Below are 16,763 nucleotides of genomic sequence, written 5' to 3'. Positions count from 1 at the left end.
GCCTCTCTCCCTTCCCCAGAGGTCAGGGGATGGGACTGAAAGTTTCAGCCTCTGATCACACGTCTGTTTCCCTGTCAACCAGCCATCAACCTTAGGGGCTTTCCAAAAGTCACCACATTGACATAAACTCATGTGTGGCTGAGAGGGGCTTGTTATGAATATCAATACACCTTATCGCTATTGTCACTTATGAGATTCCAAGGCTTTTAGAAGCTCTGAGTCAGGGGTGGGGACAAAGACCAAATATGTTTTTTTTTAAGATTTTATTTATTTATCTGAGGGGGGAGGGGCAGAGGAAGGAGGAGAAGCAGACTCACAACTGAGCAAGCAGCCCAACGTGGGGCTCTATATCAGATCATGACCTGAGCAGAAGGCAGACGCTCAACCGAACCACCCAGGTGCCCCTGAAATATGTATTTCTTATTATAAATCACAACATCACAGGCATCTTCAAGGAGAAGTCGTGGAGTTGAGTGTGTCTGTGGGAGGGGCCGTCCAGGCAGAGCACACAGCCACAGGAAAGGCTTGAGGTGGGACAAAAAGGGTGTGGCTGAGGAGCAGCACGAGGCCCACATGGCTAGAAGCAGGAGAGGGTGGTTCACTAGTAAGAGATGGGGCACAGAGCTGGCCGGTGGGAAGGGAGGAGGAGGGACATGAGTTCCTGTGGGCCCTCTGATTCATGTGGACTTCCCGCTGAATGAAGCCAGTCAGGTTATCGAGCAGAAAGGAGATGCTATAAACCTAAAAAAATGCAAATAAAGTGTCAATGAAAATGTGAGGCATCACAAACTCTCACACGCCGCTGCAGCTGTATAACCAGGTTCATCCAGTCTGGAGGGAAGTGCCTTGAACACAGAGAAATTGTGGGCTCGCTCATCCCGTAGCATGCTTGCATGGGGACACAAAGAAATGTGTATGAGAAGGTACACCTTGGTAGCAAAGTGTATTAGTCAGGGAAGGAATTGGCTCACATGATTATGGAGGCTGAGAAGTCCCCAGATCTGCAGTCGATAAGCTAGAGAACCAGGAGAGTGGATGTAAGTTGTAGTCAGAGGGCAGGAGAAGATGGATGTTCTGACTCAAAGAGTCAGGTAGAAGTTCCCTCTTGTTCAGTCTTGTTCTATTCAGGTCTTCATTGATGGCATGAGGCCCACCTATATCAGGGTGGACAACCTGCTTTATTCAGTCTACCCATACAAGTGTTATTCTCTTAAAAAAAAAAAAAAAAACACCTCCCCTTACAGACATAGAATAATGTTTGAGTAAATGTGACTGGTGGGTACCCCATGATCTGGTCAAGCTGACACATAAAATTATCTATCAAATGAAGTATGGGTAGCAACACAGGTGCCCGACCCAAGGGGATTTGTAATTAAAGTGTAGCAAATGGAAAGCATAGAGTGTACTGCCAACCAGTTGAGAGCAATGAAACTGTCTCATATCACAATATAGATAAGATGGAAAACTGTAATTAGGAGTTAACAAGGTAAAAAACAAAACAAACTTGTTTTTACACTCTAGAGTGAGACCTAAAAAAATCCCACACCCCTGGCAAAAAAAAAACAAAAACCCAAACAATGAACTCATTATGACAGTCAATGAAAAGAGAAAGTTCCTTCCCCTAAAATAATGCTTTTGTCACCACGGATGGCATCTATTACTCCAACTCCTTACTTGGAATATGGATCATTAAAGGGAAATATGTGGACATTTATCTTGCCTTTCCTACAGAAACTGTATTTCAGGGTGACCAAACAGGCCTGAGTGAGGAGAAAAGCCTCTGCTTTACAGAGGATGCCCGCTAATAAATGTAGAAAAATCGTAATATAAAGTCACCATTGTGCAAACTTTAACTTTCTTATGTTTGACTAAGGAATTATGGTTCTGGAAGATACTGTCCTTTATTTAAGGTTTGTAATTGACTTTAAAATGTTTCAGGAAATTATATAAAAGAAAGCACCAAGCAAAAAAAAGGCAAAATGGTAATTGTTGAATGTAGGTGATGAGCGCATTAAATCATTCTCTGTACCCTTCTGAATAGTTGGCATTTTTTCATATATGGAAATTAGAGAGAGCCACTGGGGCTCTTGGGAAGAAGAAATTCAGGGATTTAGGTTATCATTTCATGTGCAAATGTCACATCCGAATAGAAATTCTTGCTGACATATTTATCTTTACATTAAGCCTCAGAAAGATTGTTTCCTCAATCCAGTAAGACCACGGAAGTCACAGTTGTTTGAGAGGAATTCTGGGTCAGAAAATGGTGAAACTGGCCAGGCCCCTGGTGCTCTATAGTGGACTGGGGACTACAAGCCAGGGACCAGAAGCCTTAGGTTCCAACCCTGGGGCTTCTCACCTGGGCGTGCCTGTTCTTACTCCAAAGTGGGGATTTGCATCTATTCAACCCCACAAATCTAACTTAAAACCATGTGCAGTGCTCCAGCACGTGGTTAGGAGCTGCTAGGAAGAAGGACGTCCCTAAGGGGCTTCCCATTCAGTAGAAGAGATAGACAGGAAAGACAATAGAGAGACAGGTAAAGTTCACACACTTACAGGTGCTGATGAGGGCTACCGAGGCAAACAAAGCACCCAGCAAACACAAAGGGAAGGAATGATTTAGTCTGGGGTCTTGGAAGAGCAGCAGGTTTTCTTTTTTTAAGCGGTAGAGAAGAACCCCCCACCTCCCCGCCCGCCCGGGGCCACATCCTGAGCAACAACAAAGTGGTGTTTGGGTGAGACCAGATTAATGGGAGTGGCAGATGAGAATCCTGAAACCAGATTGTGGGAAACTTCAAGCAGTTTCTTTTATGCTGGTGCCCAAACCAGCAAATGTTCGAGAGTCACGGAGGAAAGGAGGAAAACCTGAAAGGCTGGTGTTTTCAAAAGGTGATCCTGAACAAGTAAGGAGGACCAGCTGGAGAGGGGAGAGGACAGAGGCAAGGGTTATTAACCTTTTCTGTGCCATGGACTCCTGCTCAGGATAACGTTCCTAAGTGCTGCTATGGTCTGGTTGGTTGTGTCCCCCACAAATTCATATGTTGAATTCCTAACGCCCAGTGTAATGGTAATTAGGAAGCAAGGCCTCTGGGAGTTGCTTAGGTCAGGAGAGTGGAGCCCCCACGAATGGGATTAGTGCTCTTATAAAAGAGACCAGGCAGAGCTCCCTGCCCCTTCCAGCACGTGAGGATGCAGCCCACAGAAGATGGCCTTCATCAGCACCTGACCTTGCCGGCCCCCTGATCTCAGACTTGCAGCCTCCAGAACTGTAATAAATAAATATCTGTTGTGTATAAACTACCCAGCCTCTAGTATTTTGTTGGAACAGCCCAAACGCATTAATACAAGTGCAGAAAATAAAATACACAGGTTTACAAAGGAAATATTGTTGAAATCCTAACACCAAAATGTATTTAAAATCTGGTATGTAACATAGGTGCTTTCCTTATTAATATATTGAATAACAAGATCTAATAACTGTGAGGATTTCAAAGGAATGACGAGTGTAAATAATGTTCTGTGTCAGTTGTAATGTGATATAAAAACATCTGGAATTTCCATGGGTGACATAGCCATTGGTACTGCTATGCTTTGTTGTCTCATTCATAATCGAAAAGAATAATGAATTTTACTAAGAGGGTGGTGAAAATATCAACCTAATTGCTTTCCCAGCCAAGTTTAAGACCGCCTTGAATTCCATCCAAGGACCCCTTGGGGAGACGGGGTGAAGACTCCTGAGCTTGAGGCTATCCTGTTTACCCTGAAACCAGAATCCGCATTGATGGGTATATTTCTGGGATCTTGCCAAAGTCAGGCGAGACTCCATTTTCTTTACAAAATCTGAGTTCATTAACTGATTCTTTCGGGTGAGACAGTTTGGAGTAGGGTATTAATGAAGGCTCTACGTACCTCCCCACAGGTGATTCATTAATTAAAGAGAGGAAATAGTACCTTTATAGTGGAGAGCTATCCCAGACATCTTCATGTTGACCACCACAGCAAGTGTCCAACAGTCAAACACTAATAATAGGACAAACTGAAATCACATTACTCTAAACCAAAATGTGGAACCAGAATAATCTCAAGGAAGCAATCAGATAAGCCCCAGTTGAGGGGCCCTCTACAAAACTAGGCATTTGTCCTCTTCAGAAATGTACATGGCATGACAAAGTGAGGTGGAGGAGCGCTTCCACATTATGGGAGATTAAAGAGATTTGACACTTAAATGTCTTGCTTAATCCACGACTGGAGCTAAGCTTGAAGACAAAGGCTTATAAAGAATATTATTTGGACAATTGGCAACATGTGAACATGAAAAATATATTAAACAATAATATTATATTAATTTTTTGAATTTGGCGATTTTTCTGAGATTATACAAGAGAATGTCTTTGTTCTTGGGAGATATACTCTTGGGGCACCTGGGTGGCTCAGTTGTTAAGCGTCTGCCTTCGGCTCAGGTCATGATCCCAGGGTCCTGGGATCGAGCTCCGCATCGGGCTCCCTGCTTGGCAGGAAGCCTGCTTCTCCCTCTCCCACTCCCCCTGCCTGTATTCCTTCTCTCGCTGTGTTGCTCTCTGTCAAATAAATAAAATCTTTAAAAAAAAAAAAAGATTTTGAGTTTTTGTCCTGATGACAGGTGCATTGTGGCTTCAATCCGTGTCTTGTGAAGCGCATAGAGCTTGCAGTTTTCTACCAGGTAAGTGGCTCCTAAGACCTTATTTCAAAGAAATGACTTCCACTCAGGCTCCAGGTATTTATTCAACCCCAGCCCCTCCTTCCTCCCTGTCTAGACAGATACGGTTAGTCAGATTGTGGGAATGGGTCCTCATGGTCATCATCATCATTATCAAATTTGCCTAGACGAGAAAGGGCACTCAATACATTTGTGCCAGTGGTGCATTTGTATGGACCTGGACAACTTGCCCAGCCATTTTGCTTCCATCTCAATCCACACAACAGTCTCCTCCAGAGGGCACATAGACAATACCTTCCCCAATGAATGAGGAAAAGGAGGTTCAAGCAGATGAAGTGGCTTATCCAGGCAGTAAGTGGAGAATCCAGGACTGGAGATCACATGTTCAGATTCCTAAGTGCCTACAAAGTTACAGAACAGGTCCCAAGACTACCTCCCTTCTGACACCCATGGCAAGTCCAGGGATCCCCACAACTACCTTAAGTTCAAGAATTCACATGAAGGACTCTCAGAACTTGCTGAAACCTATTGTACTCACTGTTATGATTTATTACAGTGAATGGATACAGATTAAAATCAGCCAAGGGAAGAGACACATAGGGTGGGGCCCAGGAGAGTTCCATACATACACAAAGCCTCCAGCTGTCCTCTCCCAGCAAAGTCATGGACAGAAACAATGCACGGCAATATGCATGGAGTATTGCCAACCAGGAAAGTATACTCAAGCCATGGTGTCCGGTTTTTATTGGGGCTTGATCTCCAGGATGTGGTCAGCTGCCCACATGGCTGACCTCAGTCTCCAGTCTATCCAAGAGCTGAGCTGATACTGCATGACCAAAGCCCTCACCACAAATCACATTGTTAGACTATCTGGCATGGCACAGAGCATCCAAGTAAACAAAATCACTCTTATCAGGCAGGACATTCTCAGGGTTTAGAGATCACCTCCTGGGGGTTGAGGGCAAAGACCAGAACTCTCTTTGGGCAAGGTTAAATCTTTATTATGCAATGCCCTTTCTTTGTGCTCCCTTACGACAAGTGGGGGTACCTGCTCACCGTCAGAGAAATGCTCAGCCTCTGCACCCGCACAACTGTGATGGAGAAAGCACACCTGGCTGAACAGCAGGACTGGAGAATGGAAACTGAGCAGAACAGAAGGGAGGAGTGGCACAGGAGAGCCCAGAAGTGAATTTAATGACGGCCCTCTGCAAGAAAAAGTACATTCGATTCCGGTGGTTGGGAATTTGCATCCCATACTTTTCTCTGCTCATCAAGGGTGGAAGAAAAATGCTAGTTTGAGCCCACTTGTCTCTGGGTTCAGGCCCAGCGGGCCTCAGTATCATTTTCTGATTGAGTGCATCCAGGACCCCTAGGTGGCATACATTTCCAGTTTAGGCAGCAAAAAAGAAAGAAGGAAAAAAAAAAGGAATCCAAAAGATTAACAAACCTCATTCTTCTATCAAATTACATTTCCTGGTAAGGTACTATTAACAATGAAAACTGGCTTGCAATTTGTGCAAAAGGTGTAAGTTCACCTCTTTATTGGCTTTTTAAATCTTAACCGTGGGAATGTTGTTGACACTTGGAAAAATATTCTATTCCCAAATAGGACAAAGTTCAATAGAGATGAGGCCAAGCCTTACAACAGAGGGGAGAATGGGGAGGAGGGGCCGGCAGGGAGCTGGGAGTGCAGAGAAAAGTCTTGTTCACCTTCCCTCGGAGCTTTCTCTATGGGCACTGGCATGTCCTGAAGGAGCACAGGAGGCCTTCTCTCCAGTTTCCCAAGCCCATCCCAGCTGTTTTCAGGATTTCCATTCTCTTCCAGCCTTCCTTGGACAGGAAGCCACAGCCATAGGCAACTGGTTTATTTCTTCATAACACAGACAAAAGCTTGGAAAGACCCAAACCCAACACCTGGGTTACCAAAGCCTCGGTGGGTGTTTATTTGGGGCACAAGACTAAAATGATGAGAAGCCTTGTCATTTATAATTTTTCTCCCCCCCCCACCCCCTTCCTCTTCCCTGTCTCATTCCTGCGAAGGAACCAGAAGTTTCCTACCAGGGATACTTTACTTATTGATTAACAAATATTTACTGAGCATCTATTAATGCCAAGCATTGGTAGGAGCGATGATGGGCAGACACAAATGACAAAAATAAACAAACCAGAAAAATACCAGCAGGTGGCCATTGTTTACAGGGGGCTTGAGTAAACTTTCCTGGTTGGCAATACTCCATGCATGTTGCCGTGCATTGTTTCTGTCCATGACTTTGCTGGGAGAGGACAGCTGGAGGCTTTGTGTATGTATGGAACTCTCCTGGGCCCCACCCTATGTGTCTCTTCCCTTGGCTGATTTTAATCTATATCCATTCACTGTAGTAAATCATAACAGTGAGTACAATAGGTTTCAGCAAGTTCTAAGAGTCCTTCTTGTGAATTCTTGAACTTAAGGTGGTTGTGCAGATCCCTGGACTTGCCATGGGTGTCAGAAGGGAGGGTAGTCTTGGGACCTGTTGGGGTGGTTTTCCTGTGGTCAGAAGTGGTCTCTTTAAGAAGGTGACATTAAGGGGCGCCTGCCTGGCTCAGTTGGAAGAGCATGTAACTCTTGATCTTGGGGTTGTGAGTTCAGGCCCCACATTGGGTGTAGAGATTACTTAAACAAATTAAAAAAAAAAAGGTGACATTGAAATAAAGACTTGAAAGACAAGAATGAGTCAGCAATGTTAAGAACTTCTGTGGGAAAAGGGAGACAACCCTGACTTGATGAAGAAGCCCTAACTCGCTCCAGAAAATATGGAATCAACTAAGGTGAACTGAACTGGCAGAGCGAAGTGGTAATGAGCAGGAACTCCGGCATCAGAGTGACAAAACTTTGAGTCCTGGGTGTGTGACCTTAGGCAAAAATTTAATGAGCTGGAGCCTCCGTTTCCTCATCTCTAAAAGGGGTAAACGAACCCTCCCACTGAGGGAGGCCAGGAGGGCTCAGTGCAATGGACTGGCACCCAGGACCCCACAGGGTGATGCACACCCACACATCAAGGGTCCTTGGGGTGGCCCAGGAGGAATGCTCAGTGGGATAAGCAGGGTTCCCTTTGGTGGCCCAAGTGTAGGGTTAGTAAAGGAGTAAGGAATGCCTTTACTGTCTGGTGGGCTCTTTTCCAGCAGACTCTTAGCAAAGCACAAAGGGCACTATCTCAAGCTGCTGGTTATATAACTGGTTACATAACTGCTTAAGGGGAAACCTAACTCTATGGAAGGCTGCAATTTAACAGAATCATTTGTAATTGTTTTAAAATAAACCATTTCCCCATACCAACATGGAAACAGCCAGCATAACAGGCAATGCAGGTGGCTTGTGACCATCTATAATGTTCTGATTTCTAGGCGTTGTCAAGATAAACAGAAAGAAAAAGACTAGAGTAAGCCTATCTTTTTTTTTTTTTTTTTTTAGTAAATAGGTAGATATATTTTATTTGTCAAGAGTAAATGTCAATTTTATTTAGGGTTTTGGGACGCAATAGATCAGAATTCCAGTGCTGGCTGGGTAGCCTTGGGCAAGTTGCTTAACCCTTGCTACTCAAAGTGTGGTCCCCATGCCAGCAGTAGAGGGATACCTGGGAGCTAGATGGGAATGTACAACTTCAGGCTCCACCCCCGATTTGCTGAATTAGAGCCTGTATTTACCAGATCTCCAGGTAATTTTATGCACTGAGAGCTGGGGAAGCATTCATTTTATTGCATATCTGAAACTAATATAACACTGTATTTTAACTAACTGGAATTATGATTATTATTATTGTTATATTTAAGTAAGCTCTATGCCCAACGTGGGGCTTGAACTCACAACCCCAGGATCAAGAGTTGTAGGCTCTCCCTAATGACCCAACTCCTTAACTAAGTGGAATTAAATGAAAACTTAAAAAGCCAAAAAAAAAAAAAAAAGACTGGGGAAGCATTGATTTAATATCTCTGAACGTCACGCTCCTAAGAGAGGGGCTAAAGTGGCTTTTAAACAAATTAAATATAAATATAACCAGCTTTTTTTTATTTGCTAAGTCATTCTCACCCAATTTATTCTTCCAAACAAGCTTTCAAATCCTTTGTCAGCACTCCACAAAAAAAAAAAAAAAACCACTGGAATTCTCATTAGAACTTCATTAAAAATATAAAATAATTTGAGAATTGATATCTTTATAATATTTGTTCTTCCTATCCAAGAACATGGGCTGTCTCTACATTTATTACGTCTTTTCATTTTTTATTCAAGTTAAATTAATATGCAGTGCTATATTAATTTCAGGTGTACAATATAATGATTCAACAAGTCTATAATTAGTGCTCATCAAAATCAAAATATGTAACACCACAAATTTGCATGTCATCCTTGTGTAGGGGTCATACTAATCTTCTCTGTATAGTTCCAACTTTAGTATATGTGCTGCCAAAGCAAGCAATAAATATAACCAGCTTTTTAACAATTAAAAATTAAGCAGGGGGCTCCTGGCTGTTTCAGTTTTGGAGCATGTGACTCTTGATCTCAGGGTTATAAGTTTGAGCCCCATGTTGGGTGTAGAGATTACTTAATAAATTTTTTTTTTAAATTTATTTGAGAGAGAGAAAGAGCGCATGAGTGAGGGGAAGGGGCAGAGGGAGAGGGAGAAGCAGGCTCTTTGCTGAGCAGGGACCCCGACATGGGGCTCGATCCAAGGACCCCAAGATCATGACCTGAGCCAAAGGCAGATGCTTATCAGACTGAGCCACCCAGGTGCCCCAAAGTTAATAAAATCTTTAAAAAAAATTAAGCAGAACAGAAAATGAAATGAAAAACAAAGTCCGCCTCCACCCCCCCAACTCCTCCTCATCCCACAATACCCTATAACTCCTGCACCACTAGCCACTCTCTGAACTTCCTACAGCTTGGCCTAGTATTGGGCCTTTCTCCTTTGCAGGCAGGCAACCCCCACACTCTAGGCATTATTTGTCTTGAGTTTGGGTGGCAGCAGTGGAAAAGCACCCTTCTTTCCTACAAGCCAACAAGCTCTTCAAAGAAATGCTCACTCTGATCCAGGCTGACAGATACCTCCCTTTCATCTACTAAGCCCACAGGAGGGCATGGTTTCAGGTCAAAAACTGGTCTAGCCACCTCCTAGCAAGTTATGAGGGGAGATCCCTACACCTCTCTTAAGAATGTTAGGGTCTTGGGGCGCCTGGGTGGCTCAGTTGTTTAAGCAGCTGCCTTCGGCTCAAGTCATGATCTCGGGGTCCTGGAATGGAGCCCTGCATCAGGTTCCCTGAGAAGCAAGGAGTCTGCTTCTCCCTCTGCCCCTTCCCCCTACTCGTGCTCTTGCTCTCTCAAAGAAATAAATAAAATCTTAAAAAAAAAAAAAAAAAAAAAAAAAGAATGTTAGGGTCTTGTCACATGTCACTGCTATTCTTGGTTTGGGGCTTCAGCTGATATTCCCGGACAGGGTTCTGTTACAGTCTTACAAATCTGGCAGTCCGTGGATTGACCCCAGAGACCTGATCTGTCTCAATGATCATTTCATGGTCAGCTCCTTCAGTATGAATGTGACATGACTGAAATAGGACTTCCCTTCATGTGGGCCATCCCAGCTGCTCTAAAGGGAATCAACCAGCATCTTGGGATTCCATGACTACTCAGATTCTGTCTTTCTCTAGTTTTAAGAGTCTGGGCATCTTGGTCCAACCTAAAATTTGAGGTTCTCACCCATCATCTCAATTAACGAACAATAAATATTATATACTCTGCTAATTTCTATGTAAAATGATTCTAGTAGCAATCCCAATGTGTGTGTGTGTGTTGGTGGTGGGTGCTACCCATGCTGTTCAACAGGTATCTGGACACCAGCTGGGTGTCCTACAGTTTGACTCAATTCTGACACTATGTACCCAGAGAGAGCAACAGATGCCACAGGTGAAGGCCTCAGTCCTCTAAGACTGTCTCCCCACCCCCCAACCTCAGAAGCCTGTCACATGCCCAGTTTATTACCTGGGCTTTTGACTGACCAGCTATAGACTGGAGGTTCCAATGACCCCCTCCTTGGGCTTGATTAATTTGTTAGAGCAGCTCACAGAACTTAAGAGGAACATGTTACTTACTGGATTTCTGGTTCATTATAAGAGGATATAACTCAGGAACAGCCAGGTGGAAGAGATGCACAGGGCAAAGCTTGGGGAAAGGGTGTGGAGCTTCCACACCCTCTCCAGAGGCACCACTCTCCCCAAATCTCCACATGTTCACCAACCCACAAGCTCTCTAAACCAGTCCTTTTAGGTTTTTATGAATATATCATCGGATAGGCTTGACTGGTTAAACCACTGGCCACTGGTGATTGATCCAATCTCCAGGTCTTGCCCTTAATGTAGGTCAGGGAGGGCGCCTGGGTGGCTCAGTCGGTTAAACGGCTGCCTTCAGCTCAGGTCATGATCCCAGGATCCTGGGATCGAGCCCCACGTCTGGATCCCTGCTCGGCGGAGAGCCTGCTTTTCCCTCTCCCTCTGCCTGCCACTCTGCCTGCTTGTGCTATCTATCGAATAAATAAATAAAAGTCTTAAAAAAAAAATGTAGGTCAGGGATTTCCAGTTCTAACCCCCTAATCACATGGCTGGTTCTCAGGCAGCCAGTTCCCATCCTCAGGTGCTTCCAAAAGTCACCTCATTAATGCTCTTACCACTGAGGGAATTCCAAGGGCTTAAGGAGCTCTGGGCCAGACATGGAAGAAGACCAAATATATATTTAATCACAGTATCACACTTGACACATACATCCTTTCCTTAGCAAAATGCAGAATTGAGGAACAAAAGCAGCTTGAATTTTCTTTTGATACCAAATTAATTTATTCATCAAATATTTATTAAGGGTTTACTCTGTGGCAATGCCATGCTGGCACTGGGGGAGAGAGATTTAATAATGAACAAGACAGGCAAAGTCAAAGTCAAAGAAAGACACCCCTATGAGATGGCTTTCAGTTATTTTTAATTCTAGAGGAAAAAACTCTCTGAGAACTGAAAAGTTTACCTCTGTCTAGTTGAAAGTAAATGGAGGCATATTAAACATTTTAAGACTTTCAGCAAAAATCGACTGGAATCAGACAGCATCCAATCTAACAGACAGGAGCCCTGAGGAGCTGTACAGAATGAAAGACTTCTAGTCAGAAGGGAGCAGGGAGAAGGAAGTTCGACTAGACAAAAAAGCAGGTTGGTTAATGCAAGGTTACTTTCCTTTAGGGGATGGCAGGGGGTCTATCAGGCGGAATACTTAACTAGTGCTGATTCCTGACTGACTGGTTTAAGACTCCCTTTCTGAGAGAGCCAAAACTGTAATTCAGGTAAGTCTCGGTTTGGTGATATGGGGCTTAACATAAGCACCCCAATTTTGGACTGGTTGCCTTGTTTTTAAGTCCCAACCAAAGGTGAATCTTATCTCTTACAAAAATTTGCTTAGTAGTATTTTTAAAAGTTAAGCATTTTTAAAACAATAATAATTTTGGGAAAATTACTACAGTACATGAACATGGCAAAATCAAATGGCCCTAAAGGGGACATGGATAAAAGTCAGCCCCTCAGGTGCCTGGGTGGCTCAGTTGGTTAAGCGACTGCTTTCGGCTCAGGTCATGATCCTGGAGTCCCGGGATCAAGTCCCACATCAGGCTCCCTGCTCAGCAGGGAGTCTGCTTCTCCCTCTGACCCTCTTCCCTCTCGTGCTCTCTCTCATTCTCTCTCTCTCAAATGAATAAATAAAATCTTAAAAAAAAAAAAGTCAGCCCCTCCCTCCTCTCCCAACCCCAGCTCCAGCTCCCTCCCCCAGGGATGGTAGGTGAAGTTTGGGCTTAATGCCCAGGTGGGGCCTCCTAGCCAGCTCTCTTTCTTCCACAGACGGATCTGAGATCTTTGGACCAGAGGGTCTTGGCTTGCTGGACAAAGGGGGCAAGGGTGAGGACAAGTCCCCAGTCCCCGTGAGGCCTTGAGTTCTCACATCCAACCAGCTGTTTGGAGTAGAGATAGAAGTCACTCATTCTCAAATGCTTGATTGCCAGACACTGATCCAGACATTTGGAATATACCAGCCAGTAGAACAGACAAAAGTCTCTGCACTCATGAGCGCTTACTTTCTAACATGGGAAGACAGAGTGAAAAATAAACATGATAAGTAAATTATGGGAATTAGCCATCTCTCCTTGTTGGAGGTGGAGAGCAGGGGAGGGCTGGGAGGATGAGGGCATGGTGTGAGAACCTGGGCAAAAACATCCCCCTTCGCACTACTCTAACTGAAAACTAAAGAGCTCTAAGTACCCTCCTTCCTTAATCTTCTACAGTGCAAGGGATCTGTGGCTACCACCGATGCCTCTAATATGAACAAGCGATCCCGAACAATGTTCTACTGCGCTTTCCTTCAACACCAAAATGAAACAGACCTCACAACACAGGGGTCCAGTGAGTCACCCATTTTTTGTCTCCAAGCAGTGCTCTGCACTGCCACTTCTGGACAAGGAGCTATCTCTGGTTTCCAGGAAGACTTCTTGTAGCCAGTGGGTTGGAGCGGAGGGAGAGGGACAAGCAGACTCCCCGATGAGCACAGAGCCAGAGGTGGGGCCTCAATATGGGGACTCGACCCCAGGACCCTGAGATCATGACCTGAGCCAAAGTCCGACAGTTAACCAACTGAGCCACCTGGGCAACCCCCTACTTGAGCCATTTATTTATTTTATTTATTTTTATTTTTTTATTCAGTCGAGATACAGAGAGAGAAAGAGAGAGAGAGAGAGAGAAGGAGCAGAGGGAGAAGCAGGGGGAGGGGGAGAAGCAGACTCCCCGCTGAGCAGGGAGCCTGATGTGGGGCTCAATTCCAGGACCCTGGGATCATGACCTGAGCTGAAGGCAGACGCTTAACCATCTGAGCCACCCAGGTGCCCCTACCTGAGCCATTTTTAAGTACACAGTTGAGTGGTACCAAGTGAATTCATACTTGTGTAACCATAACCACCATCCATCTCCAGATCTTTTTTCATCTTGCAAAACTGAAACTCTGTACCCATTTAACAACAGCTCCCATTCCCCTGACCCCCGGCCCCTGGCACCTACCATTCTACTTTCTGTGTCTACAACTTGACTACTCTAGGTCCCTCATATAGGTGGAATCATACAGTATTTGTCCTTTTGTGTCTGGCCTATATCACTTCATGGTTCATTCATGTTGTAGCAAGTGTATGGATTTCCTTTCTTCCTTTTTAAGACTGAATAATATTCCACCGTAATCTATACGGTGTTGTGTTTACCCAATCATCTGTCCATGGAGACTTGGGTTGATTCCACCTCTTGGCTATTGCACATAAGGCTGTTATAAACTTGGGTGTACAGAGAGCTGTTAAGGTCCTGCTTTCAATTCCTTTGTGTATATGCCTGGAAGTGGAGTTGCCCTCCTTGCTTTTCTTAATTACAGACTAAATGACTCTGTTGCAAGAGAAAGTCAGGATGGACAGGTAGTCTGCTGGATGTTTAGCACCAGTTTGATAACCCAGCTGAAGCCCTCTCATTTAAGGAGAGAGGGATTTTTGCCTTCTCACAGATTCACAGAAAGTCCCACTCACTGACATACTTTCAAACGTACCTTGTTTCTGGTGTAACTGTTTACACTCTGCGTGTGTGTGTCCAGAAACTGCACCCAGCCCAGATCCATAATCTTATTAGGGGCTTTGCATACCCACATCACAGCTGCATCAAACAATTTCAACACTGAGAAGCTAATACCCCTTCACTGGAGATACATTCTTTCACACAATCTCTTGCCTTAGGTTTATGTAAAAGATCAAGTTCCATTCAAGTGACAGAACAAAGAAAGGATGGTGACCTAAAAAAATAAGCACTTAAAGTGTCTGAAATGGAGTAAATAAAATGCAGACCAGCTGCTCAAAGGGGTATAGGAAACACCTAGCAATTCACAGACTTATGGAGACAACTGAACACAGGAAGGTGTGTGCTCATTTGCGTGAATAATCAAAGAAATGGAAATTAAAAATGAGATTTTATTTTTAAGCTCTCAGACTGGTAGATAAAGAGACTGGTCCTATGAAGGTCTGGTGAGGATGCAGGGAAACAAACGCTGAGGGTGGGAATGAAAATAAGTGCAACCTTTTCTCTTTTTTTAAAGATTTATTTATGGGGATGCCTGGGTGGCTCAGTTGGTGAAGCAACTGTCTTCAGCTCAGGTCATGATCTCAGGGTCCTGGGGTTGAGCCCGGAGTTAGGCTCCCTGCTCAGCGGGGAGTCTGCTTTGCCCTCTCCTTTTGCCCCTCCCCCTGCTCATATGTTTCTCTCTCACAAATAAAATAAATAAAAAATCTTTTAAAAATTACTTTTAAAATGATTTATTTATTTGAGAGAGAGAGTGTGGGAACAGGTGGAGGGACAGAGGGAGAGGGAAAGAGAGAATCCCAAGCAGACTCCCCACTGACTGTGGAGCCAGACGAGGGGCTCAAATCTCACGACCCTGAGATCATGACCTGAGCTGAAATCAAGAGTTGGCTGCTGAACTGACTGAGCCACCCAGGCACCCCAACGCAACCTTTTGCAAGTACAATTTGGCAAAAACCTATGACTCAGCATGTACACTTGTAGGAATTCGTATCTCAGAGACATTTTGCAAGTTCACGAGAATATGAATGCAAGTCCATAAGAAAATACGCAGCATCTGTTCTAACAGCAAATCATGGGAAATATCCATAAGTCCACCCATAGGTGTAATCCCCAAAAAGATAAGGTAAGTCCAAACCCTTAGTACCTGTGAACATGACCTTACTTGGAAATAGGGTCTTTGCTGAGGTAATTAGTTAAGATGGTATCATACTGGATTAGAGTGGGCCCTAAATCCAGTGACTGGTATCCTTATAAGAAGAGAGGACACACAGACATACACACAGGGAAGAAAGCCATGTGACCACACAGGCAGAGATTGGAGGGGTGTGGCCACAAGCCAAGAAATGCCTGAAGCCACCAGGAGATGGAAGAGGCAAGGAAGTGTTCTCCCCCAGAGCCTTTGGAGGAATCACACAACTCTGCTGACACCTTGATTTTAGACCTCTGTCCTCCAGAACTGTAGGAGCATAAATTTCTGTTATTTTGACCCACCCAGTTTGTGGTGATTTGTTATGGCAGATATAGGAGATTGATACAAAAGGGATCAGTTCAATAAATGATGGTATATAAACATGACAGGGTTGGGAGTGAGACCCTTGAGCTATTCCTTATTATGTTCTGGTCTTTGAACTATGTGAATATAGTTCCTTTTAAAAAATAAAATAAAATTCAAACAATAAATAAAATACGATTCTATTTCTTTCTCTATAACCTAGTTATTTGAGTTTTACTTATTGTGCTTTTTTATTTTTTAAAAAGATTTATTTATTTGAGAGACAGCAAGTGTGCGTGTGTGTGCACGAGCAGGGGGAGGGGCAGAGGGAGAGGGAGAGAGAACCCCAAGCAGACTCCCTGCTGAGCATGGAACCGGATGTGGGGCTCAAACTTATAACCCTGAGATATGACTGAGCCAAAATCAAGAGTCGGACACTTAACTAACTGAGTCACTCAGGCATCCCTATTTTTTTTGCCCTTTAAAGCAGTCTGCTTTAAATAATAGTGGACAATTATATTGATTCTTTTTTATACAATTTTGAGCTGGAAAGAGCTAAGAGATTGCCTAGTGTAGTAGGCAGAATAATGGCTCCCAGGGGCGCCTGGGTGGCTCAGATGGTTAAGTGTCTGCCTTCGGCTCAGGTCATGATCTCAGGGTCCTGGGACTGAGCCCTGTGTTGGGCTCCCTGCTCAGTGGGGAGCCTACTTCTCCCTCTCCCTCTGCCATTCCCTCCACTTGTGCTCTCTGACTCTACCTCTGTCAAATAAATAAATAAAATCCTAAAAAAAAAAAAAAAAAAAAAAGAATAATGGCTCCCAGAGATGTCCACATCTTACTTAATCCCTAGGACCTATGGCTACATTAGGTTATGTGTCAAAGGGGAATTAATGTTGCAGATGGAAAATTTAGGTTGCTTATCAG

The 16,763-nt window shown here is 44.1% G+C and overlaps 1 long non-coding RNA gene and 1 other non-coding gene across 2 annotated transcripts in view; both read right to left on the bottom strand.

The window, feature by feature from the left end:
• Window positions 1-281: 281 nt before the first annotated feature.
• The window catches only part of LOC114219052 (uncharacterized), a 30,373-nt gene continuing 13,891 nt past the window's right edge, over window positions 282-16,763 (bottom strand). Inside the window, exon 3 of the long non-coding RNA XR_003611306.2 lies at window positions 282-741. This is a non-coding gene — a long non-coding RNA (uncharacterized LOC114219052). The remainder of the gene's footprint in view (window positions 742-16,763) is intronic.
• LOC114219531 (U6 spliceosomal RNA) lies at window positions 9,043-9,147 on the bottom strand. Its single transcript, XR_015766943.1, has one exon. It is a non-coding gene; the product is annotated as a U6 spliceosomal RNA (small nuclear RNA).

This window comes from Eumetopias jubatus, unplaced genomic scaffold, assembly GCF_037043125.1.
Source record: "Eumetopias jubatus isolate StellerSeaLion01/CBP00866 unplaced genomic scaffold, mEumJub1_p1.0 scaffold_1, whole genome shotgun sequence".
Taxonomy (NCBI): domain Eukaryota; kingdom Metazoa; phylum Chordata; class Mammalia; order Carnivora; family Otariidae; genus Eumetopias; species Eumetopias jubatus.
Note: the sequence above shows the minus strand (reverse complement) of the source record. Positions and strands in the feature narration are given on the sequence as shown.